This window comes from Lactuca virosa, chromosome 9 (assembly GCF_052849685.1).
Source record: "Lactuca virosa cultivar CGN04683 chromosome 9, Lactuca_virosa_CGN04683_v6, whole genome shotgun sequence".
Lineage (NCBI taxonomy): Eukaryota > Viridiplantae > Streptophyta > Magnoliopsida > Asterales > Asteraceae > Lactuca > Lactuca virosa.
The window spans coordinates 175753375-175769801 of record NC_136434.1 but is presented as its reverse complement, the minus strand read 5'-3'; positions in this window follow the sequence as shown (position 1 = coordinate 175769801).

The window sequence follows — 16427 nt, the reverse complement described above, 5'->3', positions numbered from 1 at the left end:
CTTTTTACGATGCGGTTTTCCGTATAGGGTTGAACAAGACACTTTGAAGAATCATAACTTCTTCATGCCAAGTTAGATTTAAGCGTTCCTTATATCCCCAAAATCATCATTACGACTACCAAATCTTTATTTAAGATAATTTATCCTAAATAGTCCTCTAATTAAAATGTTATGTATTACTTGTAACGTGTACGCTGAATACTTATCCAATTCGATGATTTTAATTATAAATAAGTATCACTTATTATATTTTAAACATCTAGAGTAACGCCCTATTTCGAATCGTTTCCCATTTCAGGGTGGTGATCAAGGATTGGGTATTAGCATACTTAGGACCCTTGAAGATTTGAGATGTGGACTCATTTGGGGGTGGATAATGTAATTTGGATGATTCTGGTATTCGGGTTGTGTTTTGGAGTCAAAGGGTATTTTGGTAATTTGTTAGCTCGAGCTTTTATGGAAATTAGATGTTTGTTCGGGAAATGGTAAGGCAAGTATGAGTATTTAAAGCGTAGATCTTCTCGTTACCTTTTCATGGATATATGGATCGTTGGAATAGGATTTATATCGAGGAAGTTATGGCCTTCGAAATGTGTTACGGGTTTAGGGGAAACCCTAGTATGTGCGGCGTACCTAGGGAATACCTGTAGCATACTGATGCGAAGGGCGTTAAGATGGGCGTAATGTGGTGTACACTTAGCGTACTTCAAAGGTGGAATCGGGGATGCGACACCTCGTACGCTGGGCGTACAAGGGGTACGTGGGGCGTACGAGGGTTAAAGGAAAAACCCTAATTTGGAAGCAGTACATTATCTTAACACATTAAGTCTTTTTGAATGGCCTCTTTACCAGCCTCCAATTCCCCAAAACCCTAGAAATTGACTCTAAGCCTGCATGGTTGTGATTTTGAGCTCATGGTGTGCATTTTGGTGTTTTTGGGTCATTTCCAAGAAGTTGGAGTTTGGTGCAAGGTTGGGTATCAAGGAAGAGCTTGTAGATCTTGATTATGTGCTTCATTTCCAGCTTGTTTGAGTTAAAATGCTTTGACCTTGTTCATTGTTAGCTTAGATCTATGTTGTATGAGTTTTGGTCCATTTTGGTCCCAAGAATGAGATCTAGTAGTTTGGTACCACTCCTGAAGCTATGAGTTGCCATTCTTGGTGTTTCTGAGGTTCTAGATGCATAAAGTTGCCTCCTTTAGGGTTTGGAATCCCCAATGCATCAGATGGTGTCCATTTGGTGAAAGTATAATGCTTTATCTTGAAGTTTGGTTCTTTTTGGGCATGCAAAGTCATCAAGTCAACGAGTTTATGGTTCTAGACGTTCATTAAGATGTAGATATGTGGCTTGGACTCCTGGTTTTGAGCATTAAGAGCTTAAGAAGGGTTTTGACTTTATGGATTAGTACGCTGGTCGTATAAGTCTGTACGCGCAACATACAAGCCAAATAGCATGTACGCACAGCGTACAACTGAGTACGCCCCATGTACTCAGTCAGGAGGGTATTTTGTATGTTGGGCTTCAGTTTGAGCCATATTTTGGGCATAGTTGTCTTGGGCCCTGCTGGGCCATTAGGTTTTGGGCTGATAATTATTTTGAGAAGGCCTACAATGGGTTTGGGCCCAATTTGGAAAGTTAGGCCATGGATTGGGCCTTGGGTGGTTTTTGGTATTTGGGCCTTGTGGATTATATGGTTTGGGCCTAAGTCTTGGTCCAAACTAGGTGAGAAATTGGTCAATTACCCTAGTAATGGATTTATGAATATGGATTGGGTCCCTAATGTTGAATGGGTGTTGTTTTGATTTTTTTAGAGTTCGGGAATCGGTCAGCCAGCAGCCAGAGATTTATCCACAGGATTCAGCAGTGCGAGGTGAGTTTCCTGACTATGTTTAGCAGGTCGAAGGCACCAAATGTCGGCCCATGGTTTGCTATGTAGAGTGCTATATGTTTGCGTAACTCTTACATGTGTATGTGTTTGTATGCTTACTATGCGGGGCCTGATGGTTATTTTGTATGCTAGTATCGGGTTATGTATATATGATTTGTATGTGGGCGGGGCCCGATGATTATGCAGTATGCTACTGTCTTTGTGATTTTCGCATGTGTTTAAATGTTATATGATTATTATGGTTATATGTTGAGTGGGTGGGGCTCATTTTGCGAGTATGGGTGGGGCACGTATCTCAGTGGGCGGGGCCCGTTATGCGTGTGTGGGTGGGGCCCATATCTTAGTGGTCGGGGCCCGTTATGCGAGTGCGGGCGGGGCCCGTATCTCAGTGGGCGGGGCCTAGGGGTGTTAGTGAGCCGAGCTACTCGTGAGCTACTCGGGATCGACTCGTTAAAAGCTCGACTCGAGATCGAATTAAACGAGCCTGAGCCGAGCTCGAGCCTAAATATGAGGCTCGTTTATTAAACGAGCTCGAGCCGAGCTTCAATTCATGGGCTCGCGAGCCTAAACGAGCTTAAACGAGCCTATATATATATATATATATATATATATATATATATATATATATATATATATATATATATATATATATATACATACATACATACATACATACATACATACACACACACACACACACACACACACACACACATATATATATATATATATATATATATATATATATATATATATATACATAGAGGCTCGTTTAGGCTCGATTAGGCTCGCGAGCCCACTAAATTGTTCACGAGCCGAGCTCGAGCTTCATTTTAAGGCTCGAATCGAGCTCGAGCTTCCTCAAAATTAAACGAGTCGAGCTCGAGCTTGATCAGGCTCGGGATCGGCTTGGCTCGTTTACACCCCTAGCGGGGCCCGTTATGTGATAAGTCATGTATTGTATGTGGTATCTTGGGGAACTCACTAAGCTTTGTGCGTATAGTTTTTAGTTTATGTTTCAGGTACTTCGGTTTTCAAATGGAAGAGCTCAGGATGGTTGCAGGGCACACACCACATGTTTTCGGAATTCTATGATTTACTCTGATTCGATGATGTTTTGCTAAATCTTGATTACCACGGTTTTATGGAAATGATATGTATTAACGATTTATTTATTTGATAAATAAAAATTTTATGTCATTATTTTTGGGATGTTACAAGTTAGTATCAGAGCGTTGGTTTGAGGGATTCGGGCACACTCTCGGGTGTGTCTGAACTCAAACTGAGGATTTGGTCAAGTTTTTCAAAAAGAAATATATTTTAGAAAGGGATTTTTCTAAAAGAATAAAGGTTGGGGTGCACGAAATCATCCAAGCTCAAATAAGTTTTCCCAAATTACTCATACATGTTATTTATTATGCTTTGATCTGTGAATCTGTGAATCGTATGCTAGTTAGGGCTAAGGATCTGCTCAGTTTTTGCATGATAGAATGCTAGGAGAGATGCCTTTATATGCCTATTGTATGAGCTTCTAGACTTGCATGCTAGTTCTGATTAGCCAGTGATAGGTTGGCCTGATATATGAGGCTTGGTGGCCTAGGAAGCATGGGATGCTGGATTGGCTATAATTTGTATGCGTAAGGCAATCAATAGCGGGAGTGGGAGCTCCTAGTATGGGTTGTAGTATTTGGGATTCGATGCTTGTGATTATTCTATGGATTGGAGTGTTGTTGCACGAATGTTGCTTGTCATGTGCTTTGTGGAACTCATAAGTGATGTGAGTTGGCTATTGAGTCAATATGCCTAGTCACATGTGGCAAGGGTTGGATAATCACAGGGTGACGAATTTGACCCTATTATGCAGCTCTTATTTGAGTCTGGCCGTTGTAGGGATGAGTCTATTACTCGAAGGATTATCTGAGCTTTATTGCATGTGATTGTGTTCATGAGGTAGCTAACTGACATTATGAGGAGTTCTTCAGCAGCTGATGGCAGGGTGAGGTCGGGAACCTAGGAAAGCCTAGGGATTGATTCAGTGGGATTTGTTGCACTGTTTAGTGAGTGTTGGTATATGGGTTTGAGAAGGTGACATAGAGGATTCGGGAGGATTCTTGAGTAAAGTATGGATAGTTATGGAAGGTAGTATTGGGCCCATACTACTGGAAGCACATGATCTATACTCGGATCGAGGAGAGTCTTGGAGAATCTAGGAAGCTTGTGGGATGAGGATTCTTGGGTATATTCAGATATTTTCCATGTTGTTTCGGTATGGTGTTGAGCACTCATGAATGGGGTCCAGGTTCTGGTTCCGGCTCAGTAGTAGGTACTGAGCCGATAGATGCGTGGACGCAGGAGTTAATCTCATCGGAGATTACTCGCAGTATTTTGGAATGGACCTCGGTGGTCTTGGGTTCAGCCAAGGAAGGGATTTTGGAGTTCTTTGATGGTCATCTCGGGGCCTTTCGGGCCGGGATTGTGGTAGGGCAGTTGGGGGCTCATCTGGAGCCCAAAGCTTGGGGATCCCTAGAATCCTTCAGGAAGGAGGATCCTATTGTTAGTTCTTGTCATTTGGGATCGGAGGGGAGATCTGTACCATGTCCTCAGGATGGTCGGGGTAACTCAGGAGGAGTAAGTTAGGATTCCTTCAGATGCTTTTGTGGGTATGTCAACTTCTGTTTTCTTCTGGGTGATATTGGGAATTTATATTGCGTTAGAATTTTGCTTAGTTATGGGTAAGTTATATTTCGGGTTGGTTCCCTGCTATTTTCTGGGTTATCATAGATTCTTATATGTCATTTTGCATGTCGAGAGTCTTCGATGAATCTTCAGAGGGTCGTATCTTGATTGAGTGGGTTTCAGCGTGTTCAGTTGTGGATATGGGTCTTGGTCGGGATCAATTCAGGGGTGTTGCTTGGAAGATCTTTGGTCAGTGTTCAGTGGTTTTATCATCTGTTCTGGTATGATCGGTGGTTTCATATGGAAGAACTTTTGGGTTCAAACCCTACCGTTGATTGGGGAGGAGCGGTATTACGAAGATGGTGATGTCAGATGCATGATTTGATGGTCATTGAAAGTGTCAGGGGAGTTTTACATCTGCATGGATTGTAGTCAGTTAGAGTTCAACAATTATTTTAGATTGGAAGTTGGGGGTGAAGACTCGTCAGTTCAGGGCAAGGGTTGTGGTTATTAGTCACCTGCATATGAACTCAAGGAATTGGTAAGTTATCATGGGAAGTGATTTGTATTATCAGACTGGTTAAGATCTCGAGAGTATTCTTCAGGATTTCAAAAGTCGAGCAATCATTGGGTTTGGCTAGTAATGGAACTCTAGTAGTGTTTAGCACAGGTCATAGGCGGTTCATGCTATATGAGGTTGTCGGTTTGGGAATCTATCCCGATTTAAGAGATGGGAGAGCTTCACCGAATCCAAGTGGGGGAGAATCGATCAAACTTTCTGGAAGTTTGGAAGGGTGTGGAACTAGGGCAAGTTTCACATCCTGTCCACGAAGAGAGATGACCCAAGTGGTCATTTAGATTGACATCGTGTAAGTGGGAGTTCAGGAAACTTCCAACCATTGGTCAGCATCTTCTTTGTCAAGCATAGCAGGCTTGTGGTTGAGTCCGGGTTGAGGGCTTTGGGATTCGAAGTGTGACCCGAACACCCGATTGGGTGCAGGTTTCGGCTCAGGAGGAGTAGGGTTGTGATGGTTAGGGTGTGGTAAGTGTTGGATAAGGTGTCTAAGTCCATAACTATTTCTGGCATGTACTTGACCCGACCCGGCATGGTCCATTTGGGTTGCATGGCACCATGCAATTGGATAAACTAAAATGAGAGAAATAACACTTATGGTTTATTAATATATTATAAGTTCTAATATATTAATAATATTATTTAATTAGTTTGATCAAGAATTAATTTAGAATTAATTAAGTGATCAAAAGATAACTAATTAAATATATGGGTAGATTATGTAAATCTTCCATATCTTATATAGTGGGCTAAGAGGCTCCATGGATTATCAAGTTGGGTTCCACCCATAGGATGCTCCATGGATGCTCCATGGGAGTTACAAACCAATGGGTCATGGAAATGAAGAGTCACGACACATTAGGGTTTACATGGTGTAACCCTAGATGTGTCAACACTATATAAGAAACCCATTCTCCACCAAAATTGGCGACACTAAGAAACAAGAGGGCTAGAGCCGATTTTGCAAGTGTAAGATTCTCTCAAAGTTTACTCCTTTGCATTTGGTGTTGTGTGAAGCATTTGAGGCATCACACTTGGGGTGCTAGGCTCACAAGGTTTCAAGGATCATAATCAACAACAAGGTAACTTATTCTATCTTTCATTCAAGTTAAAAAATGTTCCCCATGTATGCTAGATAGGAATATAACCTTGGAATTCAACTTTGCATGATTATTAGACAAACATAGATCCAAGGTTATTAGGGTTGCATGTACACTTAGGAAGTGTTAGAATGCTCAAAAACTCATCAGTGGTATCAGAGCCTAGGTTTGTTTGTTGTTTTTTTTTGTGTGCAAACAACTTGAAAAAAAATCGTATTATACATGCAAATATTAAATATTCCAAGGTTTCATCCTAACTAGCATATTATGAAGCACCTATACTACAAAGTTCTAGTTAGATGACATACCTTTTGATGTAGCTTGATGTCTTCAAGCTTTAAGAGCTTAGCCCCAATAGTGTGGAAGCCTCAAGTGGAATCACAAATCACCAAAACACCTTGGAAAACCTTTAGAGAATATGGATACTTGGCTCACACTTATGAAATTGGTTATTGCCCTCCTTAGTGTATGCACACTAGCCACTAGCCCCCAATTTCATGAACCATAAGACCCTTTATATAGTGTGGATGATTAGGGTTAAACCCTAATACCCATGACCTTTCATTTCCTAGGATCCATGGGTTAAAGCTCCATGGACTATCCATGAAGACTTAGCCCAAACTAAATGAACTTGGCCCACTACACATATATATCTAAGAGTCCATATTTAATTAGTTCCTTTTGATCACTTAATTAATTCTAAATTAATTCTTCATCAATACTAATTAAATAATATGATTCCATATTAATATATTAGAACTTATAATATATTAATATAAATCATAAATATACTATTCTCAAAAGACTATCCATATAAATTGTGCCGGTGAAGTGCAACCCAAATGGACCATGCCGGGTCGGGTCAAGTACATACCAAATATAGTTATGGACTTAGACATTAATCCAACAGTCTCCCACTTGGATAAGTCTAAAACTATTATTGAGTATGACTTCAAAACCTAACTGGAAATCGTAGCTCTTAAAGCCGCTGTCGAACTCTGATCTTGTCCACGAACTCTGACATTTGTCAATGACTTGTCCATTAGATAAGGGATCATATATTCCTCCATTCTAGATATCATATGGACTGAGACATGGATTATAATCATTCTCTCTGTCCATTAGTTGTTTCCCGATTTCTAATTTATGATGACTGACTGATTGAACAAATCAAATCAGTCCTGGCTTGGCCAAGCACTTACATGTGTCATCACTAAATCATCGAGGGGCCCATAGATATCGCTTTTATCCCGAAGGTAAAAGGAATGGATAAACTTCGACCCATATGGCTTGTTCTACTACTTGTTGAATCATACACAAAGGCACGTTTTATAACATCGAGTTACCAATGCGTTTTCGTGCAATCAATGTACTGTCAACTCATAGTAACAACTCATATCTCTAGGTTTGAAGAATATAAGATATTATCGTCTCATGATCACTCGTGATAAAATCCATGAAGTGATTCAAATGAGCGCGGGTTGAATCCAATACTTAGAACTTATGAGCACTCATGAGTGTTGTAGGACAACTTTGTCCACCAACTTGGACCTCTACAAGCCAACCCATGACAGTCTTGATTCATATCTACTTCCAACATATGACCGACTGTGGATGGTTTGAATAACTTAGTCATTCCGGAAGAATAACCTAGTTATTATGGAAGTCAAAACATGCAAAGTGAAACACAAGAATAAATGAATCAAATATGGTATCAAACCCTATGAATATAAATAAACACTTTTATTTATCACCATACTGATCACTCATTATTCATTGTTTCGGTTTTATCAACTTTATACTTGAATTAAAAACACTAGTTGTCCCATGCTCCAAGCATGTACACTATGTTGTTCTAAACAATAGTTTTGCCATACACCAAGTATGCACTCTATGTTTGTCTATGATCCTTTTCTTTGTGAACTAGATCAATTGAGCATAATTTCAATGATTCTCTTTTCACACTCCCAAATCCTTGTCTTAAATGTAAGAATTCCAAATTTCTATCATTTATCGAAATCTGTTTAGATTTTAAACTTATATGCACTGTTCCTCTTGTAATGATTATGCACAAAGCCACAAAGACTTGGCAACAATCATTACAGAGTATTCCAATGGAGAGCAATTCCATGGAAACGATGTCTCAAATTCAAAGCGCATTGCTTTGAACATGCTTCTTGCATTAAGTTTCTTTAACCTTACACAGATTGCTTCCACCTATGAAGACAACTCCATATTCCCATTTTGACTACTACTTCTGAACAAGAGTTGCCTCTTTTCAGACTATGTCAATATAGTCCTCCCAGAGTTAACACTATACTTCCAACTGTACCTAAGCAACCAATCTTTGGTAGAACCTTAGATTGTCCTCGACAATTGCTTAATCACTTTAGTCATATCCAATTCTAGACATTTTCCTCCTTAATGCCCCAAGGCATTTGGAAAATTTAGAAAGGATAAATATTATAGCACATGTAATCGATCTTGTACCCAAAGCAAATGGGACACGATTCATGATGTTTCACATAAAGACATGGTTCTAGACCAGTCTTTTGCCATAATAAATTTTGTTTTCCATATTCTCAAAATTTGACTATGAAAAGGGATGCCGTAATCATAATCGAATTTTGAGAACGCAATATATATAGAATTTTCTGAAGTTCAACCAATCTAACATGAAATTCATATATATATTCTTGACTAAAGGTGATTAGAATCTCAATATAAGCTCTTTAGAATGATTATAAACTCAATCTAAGCTTTTTAGCATTGAAATGAAGTATAATTTCCTCTCCCTTAATTATAGCAAAACAACTTTTTTAACCCCTGCAACTTCACGAATTGAAACTTTTTGTTTTCTATAATTAACATTGCTAACTTGCAATACTTATCATAATTATCATGCTCCCACTAACATGATGATTATTAGCATAACACTTATGCTCCCACTAGCTTTGACATGTATCCAGAAAACAGATGGACCTCTAAAAGTCAATACTTTATTGACATTCTTACCAAAGTTCAGATTTCTGACACTAGATTGCTTTGATAAGACTTTATCAAAAAACATACACCTTATCCTAGATAGCTCACATGTGTGTCTAAACAATTTCAGAACTATGAAAAGGGATGCCGTAATCATACTCTTAATTGTTTAGACCTTTGCTATTTCTCATAAGTCCATGTTAGTGTGCTCTACTAACGACTTTGAGAATGCAAATATTGCTATCTACTTAAAATCTACTTGGTGGAAGTGTTTCCTCACCATCATTTTTCATGAATCGGAGAGAAACCTTATGACCCTTTAGATTTTTATGGTGTATGTGTTCTTATCCGCGTGAATTTGTCAAAACCATAATCACAAGACTAGATTAGTGACAAATCCTAACTCATATGGATCGAACTTATGCAATCTTAACTTCTTTCCACCTGGCAGCACAAGGGCCTGCCATTGCTTCCAAGTAGTTATGTAAACAATTGAGAACATGTAGAACTCAAATGTTCTAGCCAACTTAACTGGAATGGGCATAGAAATGTCAACACAATAGGTTATAAACCTCTAGTTGTGTGCTAGTGATGAAATACAGGTTTTATTCTTGATTAGTTCTTGAAACTCTATCAGGATCTTTTAGACTCCCACTGTCTTCTTGACCTATAAGACTTTCTTGTCAAATATTCAAGAGATAGTGTGGATTCTAATCAAGACAGACACTTAACACAATTGGCCTTAGTTGGTCTTTGTTTTATCCAAAACATCACAAATTACCAATTTCAAATGTACAAGAGTAGAAAACTTTTACTCTTACATTTGACAAGTGTTTTAAACCTTTTTTAAGACGTGTCACTCAAGTTACAATCTTGGAGTATAACTCTAAGAATTGTTTTGGAACTAAGTATGACTCATCTTATTGATTTAACCACTTCAACAATTAATGATTCCTCTTCTTAGCTATCATAATGCACTTAGAGGATGAATTGTGATAAGGTCTCTTAATTATTAAGATGATCATATATACATGTAACTAAAGTACTCTCCCATCTTTTCAGATTTGAGAAACTTTTATCCTTCTGCCTAATTTGATTCTTCTTATTCGCTCTGCCATACATTTGGAACTTTTCCAATGTCTCATAATTATACTTAGGCTTGTAAGTATAATCATATTTACTAAACCTTAGTAAATCATGACGAATAGTCTTATCCATCTTTTGTGGTGGACTTTGGCTAGTGCACAAGAATGTGTACTTGATCCCTTAATCCTTTACTTGAGTCACATATACATGTGAACAAAGAACTAGTCTTAATTTTCCAAAAATGAAAATTCTCATTCATCATACTAAACAACTTGCATGATTCCAAGTTTCGGTCCACTTGAGACTTGGGTGATGAGAATCTTTCCTTATTTGGTAAATTTAGACACTACCACAAACGAAAGAATCAAACTCATATTTCCAATATTGCTAGAAACATACAAACATCAAGTTTTCATGAATGCCACTGTAAGGAGATATAAAATAAAGTAAAACAACCTTTTATTTATTTTTCAAAATTGCGGAAAAACTTTTTCCTTACAATGTAACTTGAAATGAAAACTATCTTGTTACATGTTTCCTAGCAATCTATCATAACTCCTAAGAAGTAGCTCAAGAATCCGATCTTCAACCAAGCGATAGAAATCTATCTTCGCGATCAGATTCAGCATACTCTTTGTTTAAGTTTCCTTCCCTTTGCTTGATCCTACTAAATATCAAAATGCAACCGAGTCACATTTTGTATTAAGAATCATCAACTGGGAGCTTAATAGAGTTAGATAGTGGACTTTCCTGAAGTAGAGTCAAAATTTTTATTCTTCTTCCTTTCAGGTAGGGAGGGCAGCTTCGATTCCAATGCCCCTTTTTCTTCACAATGAAAACATATAGACTCTTTGGGAATGGTACAAAAGGATATTCCAGTCTTAGACTTTCTATTTACCTTCCGGTCAACCAAGTTGACTAAGGCCGATCCCTTTCCATTGGGAAGAGAAAGTTTTCCTGGACTTCCAATGTTACCATTGTCCATGTCCATGGAAGTTTGAGAAATAGACTTTCCATCCATATTTGCTTGACAATTGTACCAAATCATTTCTGATTCAGCAGCAATAAGCAAATAAGAAAGATCCATTAGGGTCATGTCGTGACCTGTCACATAGTAGTCTTTCTATATGGCTCAGGAAGTGACTGAAAGACCCAGTCAATAACCAACTTCCTTAGGACAATGACACCCAACATTCTCAACCTGTCTATCTGTGACTTCGGTCCTAAGACACGAATGCACACAGGACTTCCAATTTTATGTTTTATTGTGAGTAGGGATTGAGTGATCTTGAACTTTTCAAGTCTTTAAACTTGTGGGTCAGGGAGAATGATTGGAAGAGGTGGAGGAAGAGAAGTATGACTTCCATGAGACAAACTCGGGAAGTCATATTTATTAGGAAAGCTTGATTTGAGAAGATCATTGTTGTCTAAACTAGACATCACAATGGGAGAAATTCAAGTAAAGTTGATTTAAGTCCTTAATATAACACCCAATATGAAATATTAAGGCTAGGACCCAACAAACTATTTTATAACTTGGAAGAGGGATGCCGTAATCCAAGCTATAAAATATTTGAAGGTAGGTGAATGACGATTCACCAATTTCCACCAAGATAAACGAAATGTATTATTAGGTTTTAATTGGTTTTGAAACTCCTAGATTCTTTTGAGATTCATTGAACTTTTCAATGGCATGTTTCAATCTCGAGTGTGCCCTTCAGGTTTTGTGACTGGGATGTCGAGGATCAGAAAACAAGGTGTGAAGTAACCATGCAAATATACTTGGTACCCTTAATATTTACCCCTCAATCGATGTGCCGGTTAACCACACACGCTCCACCGATACTATGATAAATATTAAGTTACCCTTTGCCTACCTTGTTAAATCCAGGTTAGTGTGCCGGTTAACCACACACGCTCCACTAACGGCTTAAACAAAGTGCAAAGTGTAATTTCATGGATTAGCACCTTATTCACACTTTCCTAAGTAACTAAGATTGTGAATTTATAAATGTTTAGTTAATTAGTATTTATCATTAATACTTTTAATGAAGGGAGAATTATAGTCCTTGTCCTACCCGTTCGGCTAACGACCCTCCACCGGTCAAGGAAGTGGTGGGTGAGAGTGGACACCCATTAAATTGCCATTTTATAGGCAGTAACCTTATACCCCTCTTATAGACCGACTTCGTGAATGAGGCCTACTAATGGTAAGACGACTTTTATCCTTATACATATATAAATATTATTAAACTTATAATATTATAAAGTATAAGGGTTGAATTTTAACTTTTAAAATTCTAGGGATTGGAACTAAAGTTTTAATTATGACTTTACATGTTCCAAAACTTAAGGGCAAGTTTTGTAAACTTTCAAAACTTTTCATTTCTCATAACTTATGAGTTAATGGCTTATTAAAATGAGTGACTTTTCATCTTATGTAACCATTATGTTCTTTTAATGGATTTAATGACTTGTGACTTTTGGTTATCCATAACTTGAGGACAAGTTATGGACTCCATTAAAACACATAATGATCAAGAATTAAACTACCAAGAAGGTTACACATAATTCCTATGATCATCTAAGCTCATAAGTTCAAGAACATGCATATCAACAATTTCAAGAATCATAAAATTAACCATATAAAACTTGAAATGTTGATAACAACTCTGAAATTGGTTTACCATAATCATTACCATATCAAAAAATAGTTTTTATAAGTCCAAAACAGTTTAAGATAATGATTCTAGACCAATTCCAACACCAAAACTCGAAGATATGCTGTCAGGGGGTCCAACTCGTCGAGTGCATGAACAAACTCGACGAGTTGGATGCTTTTTGCCTTGGACTCGTCGAGTCCCTTTATGGACTCGGCGAGTCTGCTGTTCAGACAGCAAAAACTTCGATTTTTAAGCAGATTTTGCAAGTATAACAAGAAAACAAGCCTAGGCTCTGATACCACTGTTGGGTTTTGAGCATTCTAACACTCCTATGGTGTACATGCAACCCTATAAACCTTGGATCTATGTTTTCTCTGTTATACATGCAAATATTAAATATTCCAAGGTTTCATCCTAACTAGCATATTATGAAGCACCTATACTACAAAGTTCTAGTTAGATGACATACCTTTTGATGTAGCTTGATGTCTTCAAGCTTTAAGAGCTTAGCCCCAATAGTGTGGAAGCCTCAAGTGGAATCACAAATCACCAAAACACCTTGGAAAACCTTTAGAGAATATGGATACTTGGCTCACACTTATGAAATTGGTTATTGCCCTCCTTAGTGTATGCACACTAGCCACTAGCCCCTAATTTCATGAACCATAAGACCCTTTATATAGTGTGGATGATTAGGGTTAAACCCTAATACCCATGACCTTTCATTTCCTAGGATCCATGGGTTAAAGCTCCATGGACTATCCATGAAGACTTAGCCCAACCTAAATGAACTTGGCCCACTACACATATATATCTAAGAGTCCATATTTAATTAGTTCCTTTTGATCACTTAATTAATTCTAAATTAATTCTTGATCAATACTAATTAAATAATATGATTCCATATTAATATATTAGAACTTATAATATATTAATATAAATCATAAATATACTATTCTCAAAAGACTATCCATATAAATTGTGCCGGTGAAGTGCAACCCAAATGGACCATGCCGGGTCGGGTCAAGTACATACCAAATATAGTTATGGACTTAGACATTAATCCAACAGTCTCCCACTTGGATAAGTCTAAAACTATTATTGAGTATGACTTCAAAACCTAACTGGAAATCGTAGCTCTTAAAGCCGCTGTCGAACTCTGATCTTGTCCACGAACTCTGACATTTGTCAATGACTTGTCCATTAGATAAGGGATCATATATTCCTCCATTCTAGATATCATATGGACTGAGACATGGATTATAATCATTCTCTCTGTCCATTAGTTGTTTCCCGATTTCTAATTTATGATGACTGACTGATTGAACAAATCAAATCAGTCCTGGCTTGGCCAAGCACTTACATGTGTCATCACTAAATCATCGAGGGGCCCATAGATATCGCTTTTATCCCGAAGGTAAAAGGAATGGATAAACTTCGACCCATATGGCTTGTTCTGCTACTTGTTGAATCATACACAAAGGCACGTTTTATAACATCGAGTTACCAATGCGTTTTCGTGCAATCAATGTACTGTCAACTCATAGTAACAACTCATATCTCTAGGTTTGAAGAATATAAGATATTAGCGTCTCATGATCACTCGTGATAAAATCCATGAAGTGATTCAAATGAGCGCGGGTTGAATCCAATACTCAGAACTTATGAGCACTCATGAGTGTTGTAGGACAACTTTGTCCACCAACTTGGACCTCTACAAGCCAACCCATGACAGTCTTGATTCATATCTACTTCCAACATATGACCGACTGTGGATGGTTTGAATAACTTAGTCATTCCGGAAGAATAACCTAGTTATTATGGAAGTCAAAACATGCAAAGTGAAACACAAGAATAAATGAATCAAATATGGTATCAAACCCTATGAATATAAATAAACACTTTTATTTATCACCATACTGATTACTCATTATTCATTGTTTCAGTTTTATCAACTTTATACTTGAATTAAAAACACTAGTTGTCCCATGCTCCAAGCATGTACACTATGTTTTTCTAAACAACAGTTTTGCCATACACCAAGTATGCACTCTATGTTTGTCTATGATCCTTTTCTTTGTGAACTAGATCAATTGAACATAATTTCAATGATTCTCTTTTCACACTCCCAAATCCTTGTCTTAAATGTAAGAATGCCAAATTTCTATCATTTATCGAAATCTGTTTAGATTTTAAACTTATATGCACTGTTCCTCTTGTAATGATTATGCACAAAGCCACAAAGACTTGGCAACAATCATTACAGAGTATTCCAATGGAGAGCAATTCCATGGAAACGATGTCTCAAATTCAAAGCGCATTGCTTTGAACATGCTTCTTGCATTAAGTTTCTTTAACCTTACACAGATTGCTTCCACCTATGAAGACAACTCCATATTCCCATTTTGACTACTACTTCTGAACAAGAGTTGCCTCTTTTCAGACTATGTCAATATAGTCCTCCCAGAGTTAACACTATACTTCCAACTGTACCTGAGCAACCAATCTTTGGTAGAACCTTAGATTGTCCTCGACAATTGCTTAATCACTTTAGTCATATCCAATTCTAGACATTTTCCTCCTTAATGCCCCAAGGCATTTGGAAAATTTAGAAAGGATAAATATTATAGCACATGTAATCGATCTTGTACCCAAAGCAAATGGGACACGATTCATGATGTTTCACATAAAGACATGGTTCTAGACCAGTCTTTTGCCATAATAAATTTTGTTTGCCATATTCTCAAAATTTGACTATGAAAAGGGATGCCGTAATCATAATCGAATTTTGAGAACGCAATATATATAGAATTTTCTAAAGTTCAACCAATCTAACATGAAATTCATATATATATTCTTGACTAAAGGTGATTAGAATCTCAATATAAGCTCTTTAGAATGATTATAAACTCAATCTAAGCTTTTTAGCATTGAAGTGAAGTATAATTTCCTCTCCCTTAATTATAGCAAAACAACTTTTTTAACCCCTGCAACTTCACGAATTGAAACTTTTTGTTTTCTATAATTAACATTGCTAACTTGCAATACTTATCATAATTATCATGCTCCCACTAACATGATGATTATTAGCATAACACTTATGCTCCCACTAGCTTTGACATGTATCCAGAAAACAGATGGACCTCTAAAAGTCAATACTTTATTGACAGTCTTACCAAAGTTCAGATTTCTGACACTAGATTGCTTTGATAAGACTTTATCAAAAAACATACACCTTATCCTAGATAGCTCACATGTATGTCTAAACAATTTCAGAACTATGAAAAGGGATGCCGTAATCATACTCTTAATTGTTTAGACCTTTGCTATTTCTCATAAGTCCATGTTAGTGTGCTCTACTAACGACTTTGAGAATGCAAATATTGCTATCTACTTAAAATCTACTTGGTGGAAGTGTTTCCTCACCATCATTTTTCATGAATCGGAGAGAAACC